Source organism: Anopheles arabiensis, chromosome 2 (genome assembly GCF_016920715.1).
Source record: "Anopheles arabiensis isolate DONGOLA chromosome 2, AaraD3, whole genome shotgun sequence".
Classification (NCBI taxonomy): Eukaryota; Metazoa; Arthropoda; class Insecta; order Diptera; family Culicidae; genus Anopheles; species Anopheles arabiensis.
The window spans coordinates 70,014,067-70,038,369 of record NC_053517.1 but is presented as its reverse complement, the minus strand read 5'-3'; the positions used below and the strand labels follow the sequence as shown (position 1 = coordinate 70,038,369).

General features: G+C 41.8%; 1 protein-coding gene across 16 annotated transcripts in view; it reads right to left on the bottom strand.

Annotated features, from left to right (window-relative positions):
• Positions 1 to 24,303, bottom strand: part of LOC120897318 (CUGBP Elav-like family member 4) — a 324,692-nt gene that overhangs the window by 258,190 nt on the left and 42,199 nt on the right. For 2 of the 16 annotated variants that reach the window (XM_040302099.1, XM_040302114.1), the window contains exons 1-2: positions 22,716 to 23,738; positions 12,642 to 12,703 (exon numbers count right to left, since the gene is read on the bottom strand). The exons of 8 other annotated variants lie outside the window; for them this stretch is intronic. The gene's annotated coding sequence lies outside the window, so the exon portion shown is untranslated. Of the gene's footprint in view, positions 1 to 12,540; positions 12,617 to 12,641; positions 12,704 to 22,715; positions 23,740 to 24,303 lie in introns of those variants that run through there. 6 more of the 16 variants (XM_040302101.1, XM_040302100.1, XM_040302102.1 and 3 more) reach the window with 6 other exon arrangements.

Here is a 24,303-nt window from a genome sequence, read left to right as displayed (position 1 = left end):
TAGTACACGCTTTAGTACATGGCTGTAAGTTCGAAAGGATATTTTGTTTAACATATCCTTTGAAGGATGTTCGTTCGAAAAGCATGCCATAAAGATATATGTTCTAAAATTATAGCAAACTTCCTTTTGTAGCCAAAAGCGATTTTACCACAAAAATAGTATTAGTATCTTTAAAATACAATAGATGGCTGCAAATACTATAAACAAAATAGATCGTGAAAATGGATAAAGTTATAGGAAGTTGTTTATAGCAAGATATTTGTTCGTTCAGCACATAAAACATGTGGTTTCATGCAATTTATACGTTGAGGGATATTGTAGATTGTTTTCTTGCTAATCATTTAAGTCAGTTTTTGTACAACTGTTATAACGGTCTTTTTTTAACATTGTCATATTCGCATTTTCATGCATTGACTAATCATACTTTTACTGGGTAAATGGTATGTCCTTTTGTATGCTTTTGTTGTAGACACCTCTTGACGAATTCAGGTATTATTTTCTGTCGTAGATGCTTCATGAGAGTTGTTTTAATTTAAGAGCTGATGTGACCCGGCTTCAACAATGCTGAATGAGGTTCGATACCCATTCAAGAGTCGTTCGCCCTGGATCGCACACCGTGTGTCAGTGAATCAAAATCATCTTAAATTTATCTAGAATCAAAATGTGTCTCTAGACGTGTCTTGAACGTTTACGCATGCGAACATATATTTTTTAAAGCCTATGCATGTATGCAGACTATGATAAGACTCATTTTTGTGCTGAACGTTTTGGCTAAGCTGTCAAAGACATGGTCATAATCTTTCCATGCCTAGCCTCACTCGTCTGTCGGATTGAACCATCCCAAACCGGCTGTTTGCCAGACGTCTAAAGCGATACACAAGAGCAAACAACACATCGAAGAGCCTAATCAAGAATTAGACGCACCGCTTCATCCCAATCCAGCAACCCTTCCTGCCAGGAGACAAGGCGTCGCTACCTCACATTAATCTATGCACTTTTGCATCCCTCAAGGGTTTGAAATCGAAGCAAATCCCTCGGGGGCAGTTGATTGCGCCTCTGCGTTCAATTCTCCCGAGGGCAGCCACTTGTCATAATCATGCCTTCGTTCGAGGCGATTTGGCAAAGGAACCGTCCGGCTGCCAGAATGCTCTACCAAAACAGCACCACGAAAACTATGACGATGGGTTCCCGATATCGCTACGCAACGGCCGAAGTGGCTTAAAGTGCTAGCGAGGCACGGGAGACAGAGTCGAGCTCGAACCGGGGAAAGGAAACCCACTACGGCTACTAAGCGGTAATTAACGTGCATGTTAAAGCCCAAGAAGATGCGTAATTGAAACAATTCAATTTTGCCTACTCGACGACGGGTGCCTCGTCTTCGCCTCGAGTCCAACGCAACACAATTTTGCTCGTTCAGCAAAATGGAATGCGAATTGAATCGAATGTTGAACATTCCTTCCCCCACGTGTGCACGTGCTAGCGTCTCTACACAATGTATTCACGTTCGGTTTCGATACATGGTACGACCAAACCTTTCCAAAAGAGCCACTGAAATCTGAAGTTCAGTTTTAGGCTACTTTCCGTAATGTAGGCGTCTGAGATGCAAGGACAGCTGTGTAAAATCGAATTTTTTTCTATAGGTAGTGCATTGTTCGCTACATACGCATAAGCGTTTCGTGCAATTGTATATCATAACTTGATTTAAACTGAAGGTATTGGAAAATGTTATTTTTGAAAGATGTTTGACATCGATAACATTAAAAATCCTTATTTCTACGACTAATGTGGGTCGACTATTGGGACAAGTATGTCGGTATGATTAGTGTTTAGTAAATGATAATTTGGCGTGTGAAAGTGGTATAACAGATCTGGATAACTTTAAAATAGTTTCACTCTATTGATTCATTTACACAACATACAAATTACAGTGTACTGGCCTACACAAAATGAGTTTAAGCTAAACCTAGCACCGTTTATCGATCGGTTTGTATATTTTGTTACCGGAGCTTCCCATCCTTCGAACCCCATTTGTGCGTTGTTTAGACGTTGATGTGAGCTGCAATCGGACTGCGGTTACAGTGAAAGGCTAGTCTCGTCTTTGGTCACCAGCATCGTTGAACGATCGACGTACGTTTGGCATCCGTTTGGCACCGGTCGAGTTGCGATAAGCCGAGACAGTTGATACCGTCGGCCGAAAGTGTGGACCGGCAGTGCGTGAGGGCACAGCAGCAAGATTGATTTCATTATTGCGTTGTTTTGCGTGAACAGTCCCAGCCAAGTGAGTCCGTACACTCCGTAATGTTCGTGCACAAACGAAGCGTGCTTGTAGCGAGCAGAGTGGACAATCCAATTGCCACGAAAGGAACGGTAGTGTTGAAGTACCAAGCCACCTGGTCAAAACCAGTTGACGTATGCAATTGGGTTTGTAGCCTATTGTTCCGTAACCAGCTGCCCCATACCACTCACCCAGGCGAACAAGTGTGGGCTCAAAATATCAAACTGACCGCAGATTTAATTCCTCCATTTGCTTGTCAATATCGCACCAAATTGAATTTAACTCCTAATAATTTAATCACTATGTATTTAATTAATCGCACTCCTGCCCAACACCGTTACCCCTTTTGTGTACCTTACTGATGAAATGTGTGTTGTGTGTGTGTGTGTGTGTGTGTGTGTTGGTGACTGTGTTTCCATTTACCACTCCCAGTTCCTGATTCATCTTCCTACCGGTACTGGCCATCCCACGCATCGGTCGATCGGTCGGTTAGTGAGTGGAATTGCAGATTAGGCTTCACTATGGGGAAACGGAACAGCAAGGGAACGGAACTAAGGCCACCAAACTGTGGCCACGCATTGTGCCGCTCATCCCCGCACAGTAGCAGCAGTAGCAGAAGCAAGCGCAGCAGGGCAGCATAATGTTCGAAGCAGCAAGGCAGCAGCGCTCCACCACAGTACCAGTACCGGCACGACTTGCGTACTGTTGGGCAGAGAGGTGTTCATTTGTTGCACTCCGGAAGCGGTTCGGTCGCGTAGTCCGAGCATTCACACTACCCATGTGTGTATGTGTGGGAATCGCGTGTGTATATGTTACGTGTGTGTATGTGTGTATCTAGCCCTGACGACGCGAGCCCCACTGAATGGCCGAGTGTTGATTTCAATTTCATTTGAATCAACATCAAAAATGTATTACATGTGGTGATAGTCGTTTGTTCGTGCGTGTCATCGGTCCTTCCTGTGTCGCTGCAAATGTTGCGTCGGGTGCAAGCGTCATGGCAGCGGATGCGTATTTTGGAAGGGTGCATCTGGCTCGGTGCCCACATCCATTTGCTCGTACGTTGTCGTCGGACACATTTCCATCCGTTCGCATAAATCGAGATCATTTCCCTGCTTTTCTTTCCGTTGCGCGTTGTGCTGCTGTGCGCCACGTTGGGCAAGTGAATAATTCCAATTTTAGTCACTCTTTGGTGTCAGCTTTGACCATCGTTTATGTGCTTAGTGCAGGGTTTAATACGCTAAACGGATGCACAACTGGGCACGATAAAAACGCCAAAAAAGCTGGGCGTAGTTAAGTTTTGAGTCAGATATCATATGTTTAGATTTAGTTTGTTATAAATATGAGTTTGAGGCAATCTTTATGAACATGTTCTTACTAACGCATTGTTAAACAGATAGTGTACTTATATTTTCTTGTGTTAGATATGTTTCTAGATGATTGTTCATTTTGATTATTCAAAGTTTAACATGCGGTTTAAGCGCATTATTGGTAAGGTTGTGCAATTACATACATTAATAAACTTACACTTCTAACGCCTCAATTCAATTAACGATCCTTTAAGGAGAACAAATATAATGTTTGCTACACAAACTAAGGCATGAAAAGAAGTAGAAGGTCATATAAATTGTTCAAGAAGTTTGAACATAATTCACTGAAGATCAAACGGATATGACCCTGTTAATCGGTGCGAATGTTACCAAAATCAGATCACAATTCATGAAGGCAACATAACACGTATCACATTAACCTTTATCATTCAAGGCACTATATTTATCATAAAAAATTAATATTTTACAACAGACTCCTTTTAAAAGAGATAGTTTAAGGAAAATATGTATTAAAAATAGTACGACGAATAGGTTGTAATTAATGAAAGATTTCTGGAAAAAAAATTTTTTTTGTTGAAATACACGGCCGAACAATAACTTGCTGTTAATGCTATAATCCTATAAACCGCTACAGATGTTCATATGAAGTTTCAAACTTATTAAATATGAAACATCTTTGAGCTAGAGTACAATCATCCAGTACCCATCCAGCACCAACAGATACTTCCAATGACACTCGTCTGCTGCAATTGATACCTTTCATCTCGTGATGCACTTGTGTTGGTTTTCAACATAAATGAGCACTGGTTTTAGTAATCAACACGACGATGAATGACTGTTTTGTATGATAGCATCGCAATCAACTGCACGCCTTTGTGAGTGAGCTGCCATCCGGGCGAGCAAGGCCACGAGACTGGAGGAAATGTTTCCCTCCTATATGGGATGTGTGCCAACTATTGGTGGTGTTTTGTACAACTCGAGACCACTCTTCTTACATACCCTTTGCCCCCTGTCTCATTCCGTGTTGCCACAGTCTCCCAAGCATCACAAAATAATATAACATGATTTCCATTTTAGTCCATTTGGTAAATGATAAAATGAATTAGATACGATACCGAAACACTGCATGTCCTTCCGCCGCCCTTGGGCAAGGCGGTGGATGCATGTGACGATAAGCATGTCACTCAGCTAACTACTCCGAAGCGCTTCCGGGTTGTAAATATCGAATGGTGATTGATGGAGAAAGTGTGCGGCCATCGTGGTTTGTGGCGGTGCCGGCCTGGAGCCTGCTGTCCGGATGTTTCGGGTCCGGTGCAAGGCGGTGGCGGAGGTTTCAGTTGCCGACATCGACCACATAAACTTTGCCTGGCCAACCATCATCAACATCATCGGCCACAGCGGGCATCGTGGCGGGGTGAACCGTGCGGGTAACATGCCTATCATCTGCTGCATCCCGTCCATCCGCATGGCGAAACTATGTAGAACGGATCGGCAGTGAAGCGAGGCGATTTGGAATAATATTGTTATCCAAATGAAACGGACCATTCCAAATTTCATTAAACATTCTCATTGATTTATGTTGATTTTATTTCTCGCTTCCAAACGCCTCCCCGTTTAGACCCGGATTCACACGTTCCGTGCTCTGGTTGTTTGGTCTATTGCGATGATGTTGATCGTCGCGCTAGACATGGCATTGCCCGGTGGTAAATATAATGACGCTGGGGATGATGATTTCATTGATACGGTTTGGGTGTAAACGATCGAGCAGCAACGGGACGCATTTCGTTTTATGATTGAAATCGTGCCTAACGCTTTCCCTTCTCGTCGTCTCTTCATCTAACCCGAGGAGAATTGTTCCATTCTCCCCGCGCGTGCACGCGGTAGGTGTGGAATTAAAACATGAAAAAATTCAGTTTCCCTTACGCGGGTGTGGCTAGTTGAGCCAGTTCGAGCTTGAAGCAAAGGTCATACTCCTGGTGGGACACGTACTGATCACATCCTGAAAGCAGGCACCGAACCCAGGTGCCCAGCATTGTGAGTGTGTTCTGACGGAGGGAGGTAAGCAGGTGTGGGCAGTGTGCACGCAACGCCTCCAGCAGAGCGGTGTTAAACGGATTATATGAATTATTTATGGAGAACTTTCGCCAATTTTCAATCGAATTGAATGCATAATTTTTCCACTTTATCTTGCGTGCTTTCTCACTCCTCTCTCTTTTTTCTCTCTCTCTCTCTCTCTCTCTCTCTTTCTCCCTCTCACTCTTTATGTGTCTCTTTCTGACCCTACGATTTATGTTTCACTCTTATTCCAATCGCTTTGTTCATTACTTGCCTTAAATTTCTAGTCAGCCGGCCGATCCAACTGTTTGAATTTGCAATTTCATAGGCATTATTGCGCCCGATCTTTCACTGGCAGTATGAGCGACCATGCGTCTCCATCGATCGGACAATCGAATCGAATCGCAGGCACCTTTCACATCAATCGTCCAAATTTGCCATTCTCTAGGGAAAACCAGTGATATGCAAATTGAAAAATGGATGATGGATGAACTTTGGCCATTTTTCGATCAGGTGATTGCAATTCCGTGGCGGTGATGCCATGACGCAACAAGAAGCTCAAATTGAAATAAAGAATGTTTGAAATGAAGGTGAATAGTTAACGAAGGATGAAAGGAAATGCTTTCGCAAGCATCAACATTTCCAAACCGACCCCAAAAATACCATTCAGCGCCCATGAATTCTACTGATTGCATTGTTGTGAAGCCTAAAAAACCCCGCCCTGCCATCCGTTAGGGGATAACGGGGCACACAAAACCAGACGATGGTAACCATCTCAGCCAGGAGTGTAATTTTAATCGGTAGTAATTGAAAATAATTGCCCGCGAGTCCCGGAAATTGGCCCACGCTGTAATTTGAAATTACATCGATTGCAAACTTTTTTTGTTTTTTTGTTTGTTCTACGTTTGATACCCGATATGGTGTAATTAGGAAAATAGCATCTATAACTCACACAGCGGTAGCGACCGGAACACTCTCCAGCCCGTGTCGGGTTCGATGGTTTGAGTTGTGCAGCGTGGCAATGCAAGCAAAACTTCATTGATGGACTCGCTTCAATTCGGTTCGGTTCGGATGCCAACCCATCGGTTCGATTTCGTTCGCATTTCCATTGCAGCTTAATGCTTCGTTCGTATTTGTGGCCGTTGCCATCATGTCCCTGCTTACGATCCTCAGCCCACCCAAACTTACCTGAAACGAAATAGGGGGACAAAAACAAAAACAAAAAAGAACGAAAGAACAAAAAATTATTCAACAGCAAACATGAACATGGCACAGCAAAAATGGTATAAAACATCACACCAACAAAACAAAACAACGAAGAATTCACAAATTTTAATTTCGTTTCTCTTCACACATCGATAATCACGGGATTGTAGTGTAGTGAGTGCATCGTAATGAAAAAGCAGACACGCGCTCGCAAGAGCGAGACACAGACGGATTGCAAAAGGGACGAAAGGCAGCAGCAGCAGCACACGTAAACGCACACAAGTCAAATGTGCTCACTTCCATGTGCCTTTCTGTGTTTTTCTCCCTCCCCCACCTTTTTGGTTCATTCCTCATACTGACAGGTGGATCATATCGAACATATAATCGTGCACAAATTCGTACACATCACTCGCACAAACACACATACACAGAGAGAGAGAGATACATACACAGAGACACGTACAGAAATAAAAGATACAAAAGCAAAATGAAGGAAAAAGTTTGTAGAAAAAAAGGACATACACACAACATACAAACGTTCGCAAAGCAACAGAATTGAAAGCATTTGGCTACCTGTACACTGTGGCGGTAGGTAGGAGGGAGAAAACCCACGCGTGATGTTACATGAACCACAAAAGTACACAGACGATAAAACGCAAATTACACGAAATTTAAATTCATATGAAATTTAAAACTAAACGAGGCGGCAACATCAGCCCAAAATCCATCCAATCCAACGAATATCAAAGGCCGGCCAAAACGAACGGAAATTTTGATGCGAGGGAGCGAATACATAGGTGAAAGTAAAGGAAGCCAGCGCCAAGAATGGTGGGACGAGCACGTCATGCCAGAGGTGGAGTGGAACATGTTGCAGCGGCATATTGCATACATTTCGGAGGGAATAGTGGAAAAGACAGCGCAATGGGTTAGGAATCCTGCGAGTTGGAACTAAAATTGATGAATGAAGGGTAAAAAACAACATCAACTAAACAAACCGAAGTAAAATCAAAGCACAGGGATTTGCTTTGATCTTTGACTAACCGAGCGTTATAAGTACCTCCACGCGTAGCATAACTTTTTTGATATTTTTTTGCTTAACTATCTCTTGCTCAAAGTGAATGAGGTTGCAAATTACTTTTAATGTTTGCAACGTTTGTTTTTTTTTCTCTCAAAGCTTATCTAAAATTATACAAATTCCAGTTCAATAGTATTTTCTATGATTAATGTCATCATAGAAGGTTCATGATTGCTTCTGCGAAAGTTTTGAAGAAACTATTCAAGGTTCAAGCTAGCAAAGTGAAATAAAAAAAAAAAATCTAATTGCCTCATCTATATTTATAGCTACTTTTTGTCATATTTATGGTTTCGGAATCTGAAAAAACCCTAGTTTACTGGGCTTCTAAAGCTACTATAGTTGGTCCTATGCAAAATAACTGCCAAGTGGTTTTGAAGTTTAAGGAACGCCAAATGTACAATAACCGAACGGTTCATTAAGTTCGCATGAAAAAATGAATGAGCCGATTCACAAGAAAAGAACGTTATAGTTCTTTTGTTACATCAAATTAAAACAAAATCCTGAAAATTAGTGCAATTATTTATGATAATTTTTTAAATAACTAACAGAAAAAAGCTTCCAGCATTCGAACATTTGAAGAAAAAATAAGAAATGTTTGTTTTTAAACTGTTTATGCAAGTCGCTTTCCAGGGGCAAATAACAGATTGTCAGTATTGGCTTGCTGTTAATGCAATCAAACCAACGGATTAAACTAACAAACTGTTATAAATAGTTCTACCGATTTTCGAATAGTGTACCGATTCACAGACTTTACAGGTATTGCTGTTTGCAAAAGAGCAAAAGAACCGACATCACGTTCACGTTCAGAGCAATGAACGACTCGATTCACTCACGTTCACTTAAATCCAAATACCTGGATTCACATGAAGATTGGTTATCAATCGTTATCCTCTTTTTTATATAATTTTCCATACCATTCTTTTTAACTGCCAGGGTGGCATGAAAACATATATGAAGAATTATTGGTGAGTAGTTGAATTATTGTTCAAAATATTTGAAAACTACTTGAACTATATACCCCTTGCATGCCCGACTTAATTTGTAGACATGCTCTTACAAATAACTAAATCAAACAAAAATATATTAATAAATAGCAAATACACAAAAGCATATCGACAAAGGCAGTTTTGTACGTCTACTTGCCGTAACTGCACTTGCTCGTTAAACGCATACAGTTTGCGGATTTGCAAAACGACCAAGGAGACTTCGATCCAGATTTTCTGCTTGACGGCGATCAACAGCATCACTTCGACGTGGTTGCGATAAGATTCCGATAATTTGCTGGCATTCTCATCATTTTTGGCTTACCAAACAAATTCGATGCTTCAACGAATCCACCCACCAAGCTACTTCAAAAACTCTTTTTTTTTTTGTTCGTTCGAAGGAAGGGAAGCTAAATTGTGGAAACGGAAAAAATACACCCAACACAAAACTGATAATAATAAAGATTGCGAACAAACTTCCCGAATTGACGTTGAGTGGAGAAAAATGAAAAGAATCGTGAGCTGCATGAGTATGTCGTTTGGAGGCAACTGGCGAAAGCGACAACTTTCGCCTTGACAGTACCGATCGTTAGGCAGTGCTCGTCGTCGTCCATCGGCTCGATGGAACATCGGTGGGCATTCAAAACATTTCCGTATAAAGATGTCAGTTTCTTACCCAATTCACTTGTGGTGGTTTGCAAAGTTTTGACCATCCTTCCGACCAACGGATTTGTGTTTTTCTTCCCCTTCTTCTGCACCTAGTTTGGAGATGTTTTATCGATTGGTTTGGGAGATATCCATCTCATTCTCTCCCGCTTTCTAGGACACTTGCAATGGTGCAGTACTTTTGCAATGTACTTCACGGTATCATCGTATGAGTTTCGGTGGCACCGGTCACTAAACATTCCAACAGATGCTGCAAAGGTGCAAGTGAAGAAGAAGAAAACAAAAAACCTACGTATATGTATGCGTTTATATTATACTCAACCTGCTCAGCCAGTGAAAGCAGTTGAGCCAGTCGCTGGTCGGTAAAATGGGCGTTTCAGTAAAAATGGAGAAAACTTTTTAGTTCATACTGAAAGGCACTACTATTACACGAGAGAAGGAAGGAGAGAAAAAAGAATAACGAAAAAACTTTTATAACCACCCGAGTTCAAAGTTGGCAAGAAATAATCCAACCAGGAAGTGCCAAACTTTCCATCCGTGGGCTTGCAAGCAAACATCAACCATTCCGTTTTAGTCTTGCGCTGCAAAGGCCAAGAAAATTTGTCCACCGTGTGCCAACCACTCCGAAAGCACTCCGATGTTGTTTCTTATCCACCAGAGTGCATAAACAAAGAAATATTAATGAAATAGAAAAGCCAATGCCAAAGTTGCAGCAGCACTTTACACACATACATACATACATACATACATATTTATACATACACAACACTCATTTGGAGTGCTGTTCCCTTTGTGCACACAAAACCGGCGATCCCATTCGCGCCAACAAAAGATCAAATAATAATATTAAAGATAATGAAAAGACAGGAGCATAATTAAGCGAACCCTTTGCGTTTCGTATGCAGTGAGACAGAGAATGGCATAATATGGAAGGGTTGCACTCCAAAAGAGAAAAAACAGACACCTACCAAACAGCAAGCTTAATGTCAGAATCTGAAAAGTCACCAAGTACAAGAGCATGTCCCAATTGTTCATGGTGTCAAGATGGCTGATAGCTCTTCGCTAATGGTAGATAGAATTTTTTGGAGACATAATTTTGTACAATCATTCTTTTGCAGTTTCCGAGCCGTCACTGCCTGACGTTTTAGAAAGTGGGGCAAGGTTTTGAGTGCGCGGGCATTTATACATTCATGAAACACGAAAACAAAAGTTTTGCTTCTAATAGCACCAATCAAAATTAAAACATATTTTTAACTGGGACGGACGGAAGGACTTAAGTGTATTCATCCATCTTCCTATGTTATTGCTCAGATGCAGACAATTAATTTGAAAAAAAAAAATTCTATAATTCCGCGTGTGAATCCAAACTTTACATTTCTTAGGGAATCTAAAACAAATGAAATCCACAAACATCAATTCTTACACACGTGATAACTGATTTGTATAGGAATACTACCAACTTTCTCACTTGTATTGAGCTCAAAATCACATTTTGAAACGAAACGAAACTTGAAATAGAGCACACACAAAATCTGAACATAATCCAGTGGAAATTTCTTATTCACAAAACATGACGTGTACTAACAAGGGTTAAAATGATATCTGCACCTAACGACTACGAGACACACGAATTTGGCTACTGGGATTAAGCTTGTCTTGTGCTACGAAAAATTATCCAAGAACTTGACTAGTTTCCGTTGCTTTCTCACCGGCAACGAGCCATCGTCTTCTTTTCTTTGCGTTTTTAGCTATCCGTCGAACCGGCCTTGTCTACTTCCCAGGTAGATCTGAGCATAGTTGCATTCCATCTGCGCCTGTGTCGGTGGCTTGAAGTGAAGTTATCCTCAAGAAGCAAAGATAAAGTCTAGAACGAAAGGCGACAGACTTCGCACACACTTCTTTCATTCTATTTATCGTGTCGTTTTGCCAAGCTTGCACGGGTGGTGGACATTTTTGCACATTTCTTAGACGTTCCGTACAGCTGCTTGCTCGAGTGCTATGGCTCATTTTTTTATCCCAAAACCACACTTGTTACCTATCTCGAACTAAGCCCAGTTATTGTTGTGTAGGAAACGCTAAAGTTGTGTAGCTTTTTTTTGGTTCTTCAATCAACTGTTGGCATAGGCATTATTTGATGTGGTTTAAACATCAAGAAGTTATTGATGTATAAATGTCTTTAGTATGGTGAGAAACATCCAGAGGTAGTTATTAAAGTCATTCTAATAATTTTATTTTATTGCTTTATGTTTTCGAAATGAATATTCAAACATCGTAAAAGATCCAAACAAAACCTTATGCCCTGAATGTTTGCTGTAATATGGACTTGTAAAAGTAATTGAACTTTATACTTAGTGTATGTGCGTTTAGCGTATTTGACCTTTCTATTTTTGTTCAACTAAAAAATAATAATACAACTATCAACAACACACTTTACGACCAATTGAAGCAAACACATAAATGTGAGAAAACACGTGGAAAAACAGAGACGACCACGAACAGCTCGTGCAGACAAACAAACAAAATAAACAGAATAAGTAACTAAAACCACGCCCAGTGAACAACTTTTCATATTAAGCTAGATACACTTTGGAAACGAAACTCATCAAAAACACAATCCACAAATGACACGAACAACACAAGCCACATATGACACACCACCTATATATCAAAAGCTAGTTCATCTTCATTCGCTATTGCAAACACGATCGTGATTTCTTCAACATATATAAACAAAAACATAAAACAGTAAAACATCTTTTTTTGCGATTGATCTGTTTCCATATATGACAAAATTACGAACACGCACGCACACACACACATAATATCGTCCACACAAGGCAGACTTTGAAACATTCAGAAGCGATACACAATACATCAAATGAAAATCATGATTAGAAACAGATCTCGCACAGAATAAGCAATAAATACGATCGTGTGTAATGCATTGCTCACTTTTCATGGAGCTCATTTCAGAGCAGCTTGCTAAATCGATGCAAATTAGAACATTGTCGCGCATGAGGATCGTACTAGCTTTTGACAACACAGTGACGTACCGATTCATTTTGTCAGAAGAGGTGGCGATCTCTTCTGAACGAAGAAATTGGCCTCCATTATCCTGAAATGGAAGATGCAGAGAAAGGATTTTAGTAAACAAAGGCCCCACACACACGCGCGAACGGGTTTTCTTTCACATCTACAGAAAGGCTGGTGTTGTTGGTTGCATGTTCAGTGCACTGTAAAAATAATCGTTCCTTCAATGCAAATCTCGTTCTACCCTCCGGGTCCAACCGACCAGGCCCGGCTGTGTCGTGTAATTTGTCGCTTACAATTGTGAGCCCGAAAATCCCTGCACTGCAACAATGTAAAAGCATCGAAACGACTAAATTCAAGTGATAAGACCATCATTAGCATCGCTAGGGAAAACCGCATTATACGAGGGACAATGGTGCTGTCAGTATAGCCAGTGATTGACACTACCATGTACGATGCACACATATGTGGGATAGTGCAGCAAACTTGCCGCAGCAACGATTACAAAGATGGCGACATTTTCTTGCGTAATTATACATGCCAAAGACTCTTTTGGATAGACCGCTGGGGGTGTAGCCTCGTGCTTTATTTTGTCCCCTGGTGAGAACAGCCTCGTTGGCCGAATGCCTGGGGAATGACGCTGTGGACAAGAAACAAACATCATGGTTTGGATGACATCCACCAAGCGTTGAAGATCACCACCGACTGGGGGAGCACCTTTTGTTGACTGGAATTAAGGCTTTTTAATGACTCTTGACGAGCTGCGGTTGACTGGAAATGAAATGCATAAATTACATACACTTCTAGCGCAATCTCTCAAAAGGGGCGCCGAGTAACAAGCATGATTATGTTCAGCAGTGAATTGGGATTTTTCTTTCCATTCCCCTCTTACATCCGTCTGCTGGCCTCCCACTGCCCTAATCCCACTTGAGCCCAGCCGCACACGATCCACACTTTTTCCTTCAGCCATTCACACAGACGCTCGCACCAATACAGAAGCGAAATAGTTTGACACTATTCACTGGCACTGATTTCAGCTCCATACCCACCGCACTGGCAGCGTCCACCAGAGCTACGTTTGCGTTCATCTCTCCTCCGAGACCATTGAAAGTTTGATGACTGTGGAAAGTTGTGGTAATTAAATCAGGCACTTTTGAAATTTCGCACCACCACCGCCACGGGGTCTGCCAAGCCGCCCGGCCACAGACGCTCGCAGGCAAAACTGACACGAATATAAAAACCGCAAATGCCTGGTGTTGGTTAAAGATTCACAATATCCATTCCTTGGGTCGTGCGATGTGCCACGGCGCTTCTAGGACGTTCGCACTTGACAGTGCTCTTCGTTTCACCCAAAAGGCAACGCTCTGAAATTCGCTCTTCCAATGTAGTACTGATTCTGTGCTCTCTGTCGTTTCGAGAACATTCCGGATGGAAAGTACGTCCTTTCAGTATATAGGATGTGTATTTGTATGGGAGTGTGTGTGTTTGCTTTTTTTTGTTGTTTCCTCAGCTTCTTGTGATCCATGTTTCCCGAAGAGGGTGGCAAATTGCTGTCGAGTGATTAATGTGTCCCGTCCCCAGTTGCCATCCCGAACCCCAATATAATGCTACCGGGGAAGGTTTTTTTTTTCATGTTCGCTTTCACGCTCCCCAAAGATTCAAGTCATCAGTCCATTTTGCCATCCGATAACCTATCATGGAATCATCTCCCATCACCCTGCGGCAAAGCAGTGCGAGCAGCGCAAGGAGGTATTTGAACGCTTTTCGTTCGCTAACTTCGTTTACGGTCCACCAAGGCGAGAGAAAATAGCGTACGAAGCAGCAGGCAAAAGCGGCTCCCGCTTGGATGCAAAGAGACAAGCACAGAAGACCAGCAAAAACGACACACCAAAACGCAGCTTCTTTCCTTCGACCGGAAATGCATGACCAGCGATGGTGACACTGACAAAAGAGGGGGGGGGTAAAAGGAAAGTGGGTCCAGTGTGAAAACGAGCCTCGAAAGCGGTGCATCGGGGGCAAACGATAAAAAGCAATTCCACAGCAACGACGACCACACACACTCTCCAATGATGGGAAAGAACATGAATAATCATTTATGTGACCGCTACGGAGACGATGCATACCCACGTCGGGCCGTAGCTCTCGTCCGTACTATCGACGTGAAATTGATTCCAGGGCTGCCATCTTTCAAGAAAAGTTCAACAATAGTCCCTTTTCTACTGCTTTCTCGTCATTTTCCAGCATGCAGTTCGTACGCCACGCTCAATATAGTTCTAGCAATCGAGCACACGAGGAGACATTTTTGTGTCTGCGTCATCGAATGAGGGGTTTTTTTGGTCAAATTTCCTTCCTCAATAAATGATGCGAAAAATCGAAGTTTGAGACAACTGTGCACAAATCATGGGAAGCGGACGAGCTCGTACCTTATTAAATAACCATTGTAACAACATTTTCAAATTAGACCCGAAATTTGATATAACAGGACTGGCCAGTGGTGTAAAGTGTTAAGCTGTGATTTCAATATCCTCCTAACGTATCCCCCTAAGAAGGGAAGATAGTTTGGATTGAGATTTAATGAATAATTACGTGCTAATCCTGGTATCTGAGCGTTACTAACGAAATCAATTGTTGCTATCATCAGCATCATCATAGTTTATTATTGCCATATAAAGTGATTTTGTTTATAGTTTTCTATGGAAACGAACTGAACATAATTCATCGATTTTATGCCGTTTCAATTCAACGCTTTGTCATCAGACTGTTCTCCGGTTGTTCCTTCGCAGCCAGTTATTATTTCTTTCCTATCGCGATCACACTCCAACTGCTAGCATCGAGGTGGTAACACATCGATTCGAGGCTCATCCTTTCATTGCTTTTTCTTCCCAATCCTTCCGTGATCAGTAGTATCGAGAATGGGGTTTTCTTCTAGCGCCATTTCTGATATTGAGTGAGTGAAAGCAATGGCCCGCCAAACGTTGCCCAGGTTGACACTGGGAAAGCGTGCGTCTGAAAATGTCATTGATTATGTACAGCGCAAACATGATGCTTTTGACCGAGTGCAATCGTGTTCGCTTTTCTCACGCTCAAGAACAGACTACCCCCACGCGCAATTGGAAGGATATGGAACTCTAACTAGATCACATCGTTGAGAATTGGCCAGCGTTTAGAAGGGACGATGACCAGCCGAACGCTGACCGTATGTTTGTGTGAAGAAAAACCCCAACGGCTATGCTCTGTGAGCACAGTGTGTGCTAAAAGTTTGCTCCCGTTTGGGATGCAAAAAAACATTAAATAAACTGGCATAACGCACGGTAAAATAATGTGAATTCATTAGCACTGAACTTTAATCGTTACAGAATGAAAAACCGAACAAATGCTTTACATTAAATAATCGTTTGAGGTATGTCTTTAACCATATCAAAACAGTCTCATTGGCGTCACTGTAAGGGTGTGAAGCATACGGTGCCTATCTAAGATTCATTTTCCCAGGCAGGATAAGGGAGTGAGGTAATAGACAACCTATCGTATCGAACTATAGCTGAATCAGCGAAAATCGAGCAATCATCAAGTATTGCACACATACACATATACACGGCTCTACTCATTCCGCTGGCATGAGATACGAAGGCAGACACCGTGCCGGACTGAAGTCGAAGAGTGCCCAGTGCCAACGTGCGAACTGCAAGGCAAGCAAGCGTGCGGAAAAGACGAAACTAACGGAGGAACAAACATGTGGCGCACATACCGATAATTCTATACAATCAATTTGAAATCGTTTTATGTGCACATATTATCAATGAGTTGTACATGAGATCTGGCGAGAATGTCACTGCCGGCCGGGCACTCCCGGCAAACTCTTCTAAACGCTGACTTCGAACCCCCAACCGGCTACGGCTGCGAAAGTGGTTTGTGTGATGAATTTCAACGAAAATCGTTTCCCTCAACGTTCAACCCTTCTCCTGATCTCACATCTCCACGGTAAGGTAGTACACGGTAATGTCATCGCCTCGGGTCGATCAGCCCCGGAAGGTTCCCGTACACGGTATCGAACGTTCCTCGCACCCTTCCCGTAGGGTTTTGCAAATTCGCGTGCGTTCGTTTCCCTTCTCGAGGCTGTGATGTCGATTGGCTTTCGAAGCGGAAGGGGCAGAGTGGGCACTTGGCTTGAACTTTTTCGTCCTTCAGTCTGCCCTTCACGTATCGAGCTGATTGGACATCTGTTCGGCAAGGGTTACGGGCGCACGATGCCCGTGCGACTCGCAACGATGACCGGAGCAACGATGTTCTGCCTCGTTCGGTGAAGTGGTCGACGCTGACGGAATCGACATCGACCGAGACCAGTCACGAGACTCGGTAGGATCATTAACTATGATAAACTTATCACGATGTCAGAGGAGAAGCATTAGTGGTATTAAAAATTTACTACCAAAAAGTGCTCCCTCCTCGCTGTGGGCGTCGGTCAGGGCTCGATGTAAGCCACCGTATGTCACGAAGGTGGAGCACTCGACCGGCGTCTGAGATAGTAGAAATATTGCTCCCCAACTTTTGCAAGTTGGTTGAACTTTTAAAGCCCCTGGAAGAGCGTGTATGTTCTTGAAACAGGGCAAGCTTTTACGAAGAAGTATCACCTCTCTCAATAATACTTTCGACGCAATTTGGTTCAGCAATTTCTATACGACTGGACAAGCTTACTATGAAGAAGTTAAAGAGGCTAAAAAGGTCCTTCGAGAAAAAATGGTCATACATGTTTGATCAAATTCCACTAAGCTGTTAGATTACGTTCTCCTGCTTCTACTCAAGCCGCGGTAAAAGTTCTGTTGGGGATTTGATCAGAAAATATAGTTTTTAAAACATCATGTACCCCGAAAACATTAAGAAGATTTATCCAACACCAATGTCACCATCCAGCATTTTCACCGTGACGAAGGTTTCAGAACTTTCCCATTTGCACGGTCCGCCATGGCGGAGAGGAAAGTGGCGTAAGTCAACCGAGCCACTTTTATGTCGAGTCTCGCCGGGCTAGTTGTCTTCATCGTGCACTTTCCAGAACTATCTCCTGTTACGTCGCTTCCCACCAGTTCGCAATGCTTGCGCGAATTGAATTTTGCAACAGCTATTAAGAAAAAGGACACCTGAGACTCATTGTACGATATTTTTCGACCATTCGCAACATTGTTTGCACGTGTTTGCATCATGGTATGGCCCACCTTGAAGGTCGGGCTGCAAGTGGCCACAGTAACAACACAAAGAAAAACCAACTTGTAATGGATGTCGTAAACGTCCGATACGTCCGGGGGAAGAAGCGAAAAAACAACAACACGGTACAATAAAAATAAAAATATAAGTAAAAACGCTCAGACATACGATCGGAATGTACGAAGGCGGAAAGCAGTTTCAAACAGAACGCTCAACACCGTATAGAGCAAGGCGAAAATTAAACCTTCCGTTTTGAGATATTTTGTTCATCTGTTTTCTACTTCCTGCATGGTTCAAAGAATTTTGCTTGTTCTGTTTTAAACGACAAGAAGAGTTTTTAGACCAGCATGTTTCGAAAAGAAAGGCCTATTAAGTGGGTATGCTTTCTTGTAGAATTCATTATAATCCTATTGAATCAGAAATCCTTCATAATGCATAGGGTTTGGCTTGAAACCCCAAACATTGTAACTAAATTTTTTTAAACTATTCAAAAAACTAAGTTTCAAAATTTGCCCAACGTGAGCTTCAAAAAACAAATGGTTTAACCTATACCCACCATGCCGGAGCAGACACTCATGCAACAAATCATAATCATAATTAGCAAACAAGCACTCGAAGGAGCGATTATGCGCTCTCAACAAGTGGCCCAGACGAATAATATTTTAAAACTTTATAACTCACAAATTTGTAAAGATGGTTTTCGGAAAGAACCCCAAAAAACATTATCCCCTCCAAACCCCGGCAGCGCTACCACACATACGTGGACAAACACAAATGCTCCCTTGCATAATAAACAAGACGGTGGGATCCACTGGTCGGCTGCCGCACACACAACCCGAACGGTGAGTGGAAAATTCGCCCGAGCGATTATTTAACCATGTTTCAAATTAAAAGTTATAACTCCCTCTACACACATTGGATCGGACGTGGCAGGATTTTTTCACGACCCGTTAAAGTAACCCAGCCCTCTGCGCTGCCACTCATGAAGCAACACTCGGTTAGGCCTGTGCACAGTGTGTCGTGCCGTGTGCGAGACTTACTTTGGTTTACACACTAACACAAAACTTGCAACACTGGCACATACACAAGCACACGTACCCACGACGAGACCGTACAAAAAATTCTATCAAAATCGAAAGGTCTCGCTCATGCCCTTAACACCCAGTGTACAACACACGCGATTGTGCTGTGGGAGGAATAATCGCTTGCCACCACCACCACCACCGACTGCTAAGGATCATTCGAACTGAGGAAAAGGATTACCCACCCAGGCAAGAAAGAAGACGGAGTAGAAAACTGGAGAAAAAAAAAAATCAAGAAAAAATGGCCAACCACTCGAACTTGCCGAAGGTTTAACTACGACCCGCGAGCACCCACGTATTGGCACGAGTTTTGTTCGTGTGTGGCGTACAAGGCGTGTGTGCGGGGAGTGTGAAACAACTTACATAATAAATGAACAAGTTGCGTGCTATTTTATTTTACGAAAGTTTATTAAAACCTCATGAAAACTCAAGAAGCTCGCTGTGGCATACATACACACATACATAAACACACAAGGACGGACGGGTAAAGCCACTTCAATGATCACATCCATAAAGGCACGAAGCGTTCGCAACAGTTTGGCGCTGCGATGCTTCCTGTTCGATGCCACACTCGATGATGAGAAGGGGAGAAATGCCCAAAAGTGATTGGAGGTGGAGAAAGGGAAGGAGTTGTTTGTATCTCGTGGTTTAGTGGCTGCTTGATAAGCGTGAAACGAAGAGTGTGTACAAATCCCACATGTCGGGTTTCTTCAGCCATAATCTCATCATCCTCGGCTAGCGTACTAGAAGCATGAATACAGCCCGTGCTGTACTTTGTACACTTGGTGAACCAGAAGAAAAACGCCAAAACAAGTTTGTGTGTGTGTGTGTTTTTTTCCATGGGTCTACCAAATGCGTTTATTCCTAAAATAGAATCATGGTGTGAACTGCGTAATGTATTGTTTTTCTTCTATGCTTGGATTAAATTAACAATGAATTTACATTTATTTTGTTTATAAACTGCGTGCAATAAAAATAGCACCATCATCTGTTTTGTAATAGTAATGAGATCTGGATGAAGTAATATAACACAAATATAAATCAAGAAACAGTTTAAAATAGAAGAATTTATTGGATTGCATTGAAATACTTAAGGCTGGAATTTTTACAATATCAATATTTTTTTTGCAGATATCAAGTTTTCAGCAAGCTGTCCAGCTTTGACACTTCAAAACACTTTATTTTATTAGCCTAGTTTAAAAACAAAAAGCGTAGGCTATCTAAAATTCCTGATTTGAGTCTATTTGCAACAAATTGAGTAACACTGTCTGCAATTTATATCTTTTCCTTTGGATTAGCGATTTACTGAACCAATCCGTATCCATGACATGTGATTTTATTTCTAGAATTATATATATATATATATATATAATATATAATTGATATTTTACAATACAAAATTCTTCTTTTAAATGAAGATTTTAAGAATGTTTTGTCTATTTGTCAACTAACAAGAAAGCTTGCTTGAGCAAAAGTTTTCAGCCATCTTGTCAAAAAAGACGTTCAAATTTGGTTATAACCCACATGCTATGAGACCACCTCGTCTACATACACTTTGATTCTAGATTCCACCACCTGATCTCTTTAATGCACCTTGAGATTAAAGAAAACACGACATCCAGACAAATTGTACTTAAATTACTTTACCTAAAAAAACTAGATTTGTAGGGTTGAGGCTAAAATAATCTAGTCTGAAAATTGCAAGCTAGTTTTGTGTGTGGTTTTGTATAGAGTGTTTACATTATTTCAGCCTTCCACTGTCAAACTCCACATAAAAAAAAACAGGCACACATAAAAATCCCATCAGTATATAACAGTAATGTACTCAAAAGGTATAAAACATTTTATTTTAACATTCTTTAGTAAAGAATCCTTATCGGTATAGTTATTCCACAATTATTTAAAAACAAAACGATGGTGAGGCTATTGCTATTTCAGGCGGTGTATAGAACTTTAAGAAACGCTTTATAAAAAGAATTTTAAATTAGAAATTCCAACTACATAAAAGTGCTATTTTGTTTGGCTGAAATTAGTTTAATTAATCTTTTCCTTTAGATTTCCATTTAATCTATTTCTTAAACTTAACTTCGAAAGATTAGCACAATATGGCACAATGCTAACCGGATTCATCGGTACAATAAGTGGTTTTTAATTTTGCATGCTATTTACAAAATTAATTTTGATGATTTTTTCAAATCGTTGTTTTACCAACACTCAACGCTTTTGGCAACCAACACTGCTAAAAACAACAGAGGCATAAATTCGAATGAAAGTATCACACATCACGGTTGCCCATTATTACATTCAACCCCGCTGAGCCGCACCTGAAAATGCTTTCACATGCACCATTTTGCAACCTACATGTGTGTTACTCCTCTACTCCTTTGCTCCATTCCATCTCTCCATTCCGATATGAAATTCTATCGCTTCTTTGTGCCACCTTCCCGTTATGGTAGCTCCCCGGAGCAACCGTTAACATTTCCATTGATTTTTTAATGAAATTAATTTCGAACCATCAACATAACGACCCCGCTCGCGTACCAATCCCTTGGGCCTCGTTTGACGTAGTCAAACGATCGATCCGTGCCAATCACAGACCAACAACGTGAGTAAACACATCCCATGTATGTTGCGACTTCTTGTCGGTTCCCCTTTACCTTTACCCATGCCAAACCACCAGTACGAGTACCATAACCCTACTCTACCTCTTGTTTTTGACCGTGGTACTTTGTACCAGGGTACTGTATGCACACAGTTGCACTAACCGGTAAAACTTCTGAGTCAGCCCATCGCGCAATCGACGCTTCATCTGGCTACGATAAAAGGCAAGTGCGAACTTCACGGTTGCGGGAACGGAAGGTACGAGTGATAAATCGTTTCCATCTAGACTTCAACATGTTTCAAAGCTTCATTCAACGCCCCAGTTTTAAGGTTTTCATTTTATACTTGCCCAAGTACAAACAGTCAAACCAGCAAACAGCTTCCTACCCACTAGCAAACAGTGTGGATTGTTGTAGGTGGACCGGCAAGATTGTAAGGCATCGAAAATGTAACTGTAAGATCCTCCATTCTTCCAACAGACACGACTTAGGATGGGCAACGATAACTCTTGAGCAATCCATACTGTTGGTGGAAACGTGTTGAAATTAAGGGTTGGGGATAACTTTGCATTGCTGGTGCAATCACCATTTGTGCAAACAAACTCTAAATGTAACAATCTGCACATTTCAACAAGCTTTTTTAAATGAACCTCCGTTCAATCGAGTTTGTAAATACACCCTGTAAATACCAATGATTTTAAAATGTAGTATTCGATTGTATGTAGGAAAATTGTTACAAATCTAGGTTACGTGGTATTGAAAAATCAGTTAATGTTATTCATATATGATTGGCACTGAAATTATATACGTCCTTATGTTTATGCTACTTGCTTTCGAAGTTACTTAGATATTATTTTCAATGTTTTATTTTAAAAAGATTGTAACAAGTACATTTTTTACAGTTTAAGCAGAACCATTCCGCCAACCTAGTGAGCAGTCATACATAATATAATAAATTAGTTATTTTACATACGAACACATGCAACATCATACATTTGCTAGTAGTGAACCCATATCTCTCATCGTTACATCTTGACTACATCACTTTTTGCCATCATTTCCGTTCCCAAAACGATGCATCGTTTTCTCTACAAACTAGAGCAAATTTTTGTTGTGCCATCATAATCGGGCATGACTCATGTCGAGCCGGGTACGTAACCAAGTCTTGAATGCGCAAGCAAAACGATAAAACCGAACAGCAAGAAAAACACGGCTTTACCCATAACGGATCATAATACCAAAGGCTAGCATTATCCATCATCGTAATCTGCTCGGCGCTTCTGGATGACAGTCGGGCTGTACAAGTTCGAGAGGATAGTGTCCCCGCGCCCCGTCGACGATGGTCGGTCCTTCGACGAAGTTGGTTGGAACTGAAAGCTTTTTCTACTTTTCCACTCGCTAAACCAAACACTGGACAGCGTGTCACAGCACTACACAGCACATCACATCAACACACAACCTTTTTTTTCTGTTGCTGCTTTCGCTCACATATAGATCTTTTCCACTAACATTCATCCAGCGAAGCACTTAGCGACTTTTTGTTGCTGTTGCTATAGTTGTTGTTATATTCCCTTCTTCAAAAAACAACTTCCAAAGAAGGAAAATAAAATGCTTCAGCAAAACTTCGTAATTTGATATGACAATCGTGAAGCTCCAAACTCCAATAGATTTCTTGGCGCTACTCTGCCCGGCTTCACCATGCACAGCACCCGCGGTTCAGCAACAACGACCGCCAGCTAAACAGAACAGCACCAGACCACCAATGATAAACATTCACGAATGGGAATATTTCACCACCGTAACACGTCACCAGCACGCGAGCGGTGATCTTTTGGCAATGAGAAAATTAAATCACTTGCACAATGGTCTTTTTTTGGTAGCAAATTTTGCCAAAATACGACATTATTTTTCACACCCTCTGTCAAAATATACTCTCTACCGTCTGAACCACTGAAGCCACACGATCAGGTAAACTTTCACAAATAAATGTACGGTTTGCATTAAATTGAACTAGCAACTAGAGCTACATCAAAAAATTTAAATCGACATAGATGCACACTGTTTTAAATAGTTACAAATGGTACGTATAAGCACAGAAATTTCACGATTATTCACCTTTCTTCGGAGTTGTTTAAGAAGTTATACGCTAAAGTGAAAGCGTGACAAGAAACACGAAACCCGGATCGAATCACACCGCTACCAGTGAGCAACGTTTAACCTCGAGTGCGCGCGCAAGATCGACTGGCTGGCGAACTAACTCTGAGTTTCGAGAGTGTATGGGGGTTTCGCTTTTCCCCCGGAATTGGAACGGGTTGGGAAGTAAAAATTTTCCCACTCTCCTGCTCTCGGTCGGCCGTGCCTGGTCTGGTTGCTCCCATGCCAGACCATACCAGCAGATAGGACAATATGGCTGAAGGAAACGGGGTACGGGTAAAGAAAACATCCATCGACGAATTGAACTCCAAAATCAAACAGGAATCGGTAGGAAAACGCAACGACGGATGGGACGGACGCACAATCATCGCAAAGGGGCAGTGGCAACAGGAAAACCGACATTTTCGATGATCGTAGTTCCGTGTGTTGGTTGAACCGTTGGTGGCGAGGCATCACATGTGCGTGCATTCCACCCATGCAAATGCACGGCGATGGAAGGTGGAAGAAAGTTTTCTTCTACTGCCAGACGTCTTGTTTAAAATACCGGCAGTTTCGCTGGTGTAAGCGAACCCGTTTTAGATTCCGTTCCTTAACCAATAAAATGGTGTGCTGGTTGTGGGAGGTAGCGTGTAGCGGACCTTCTCCTTCGCACT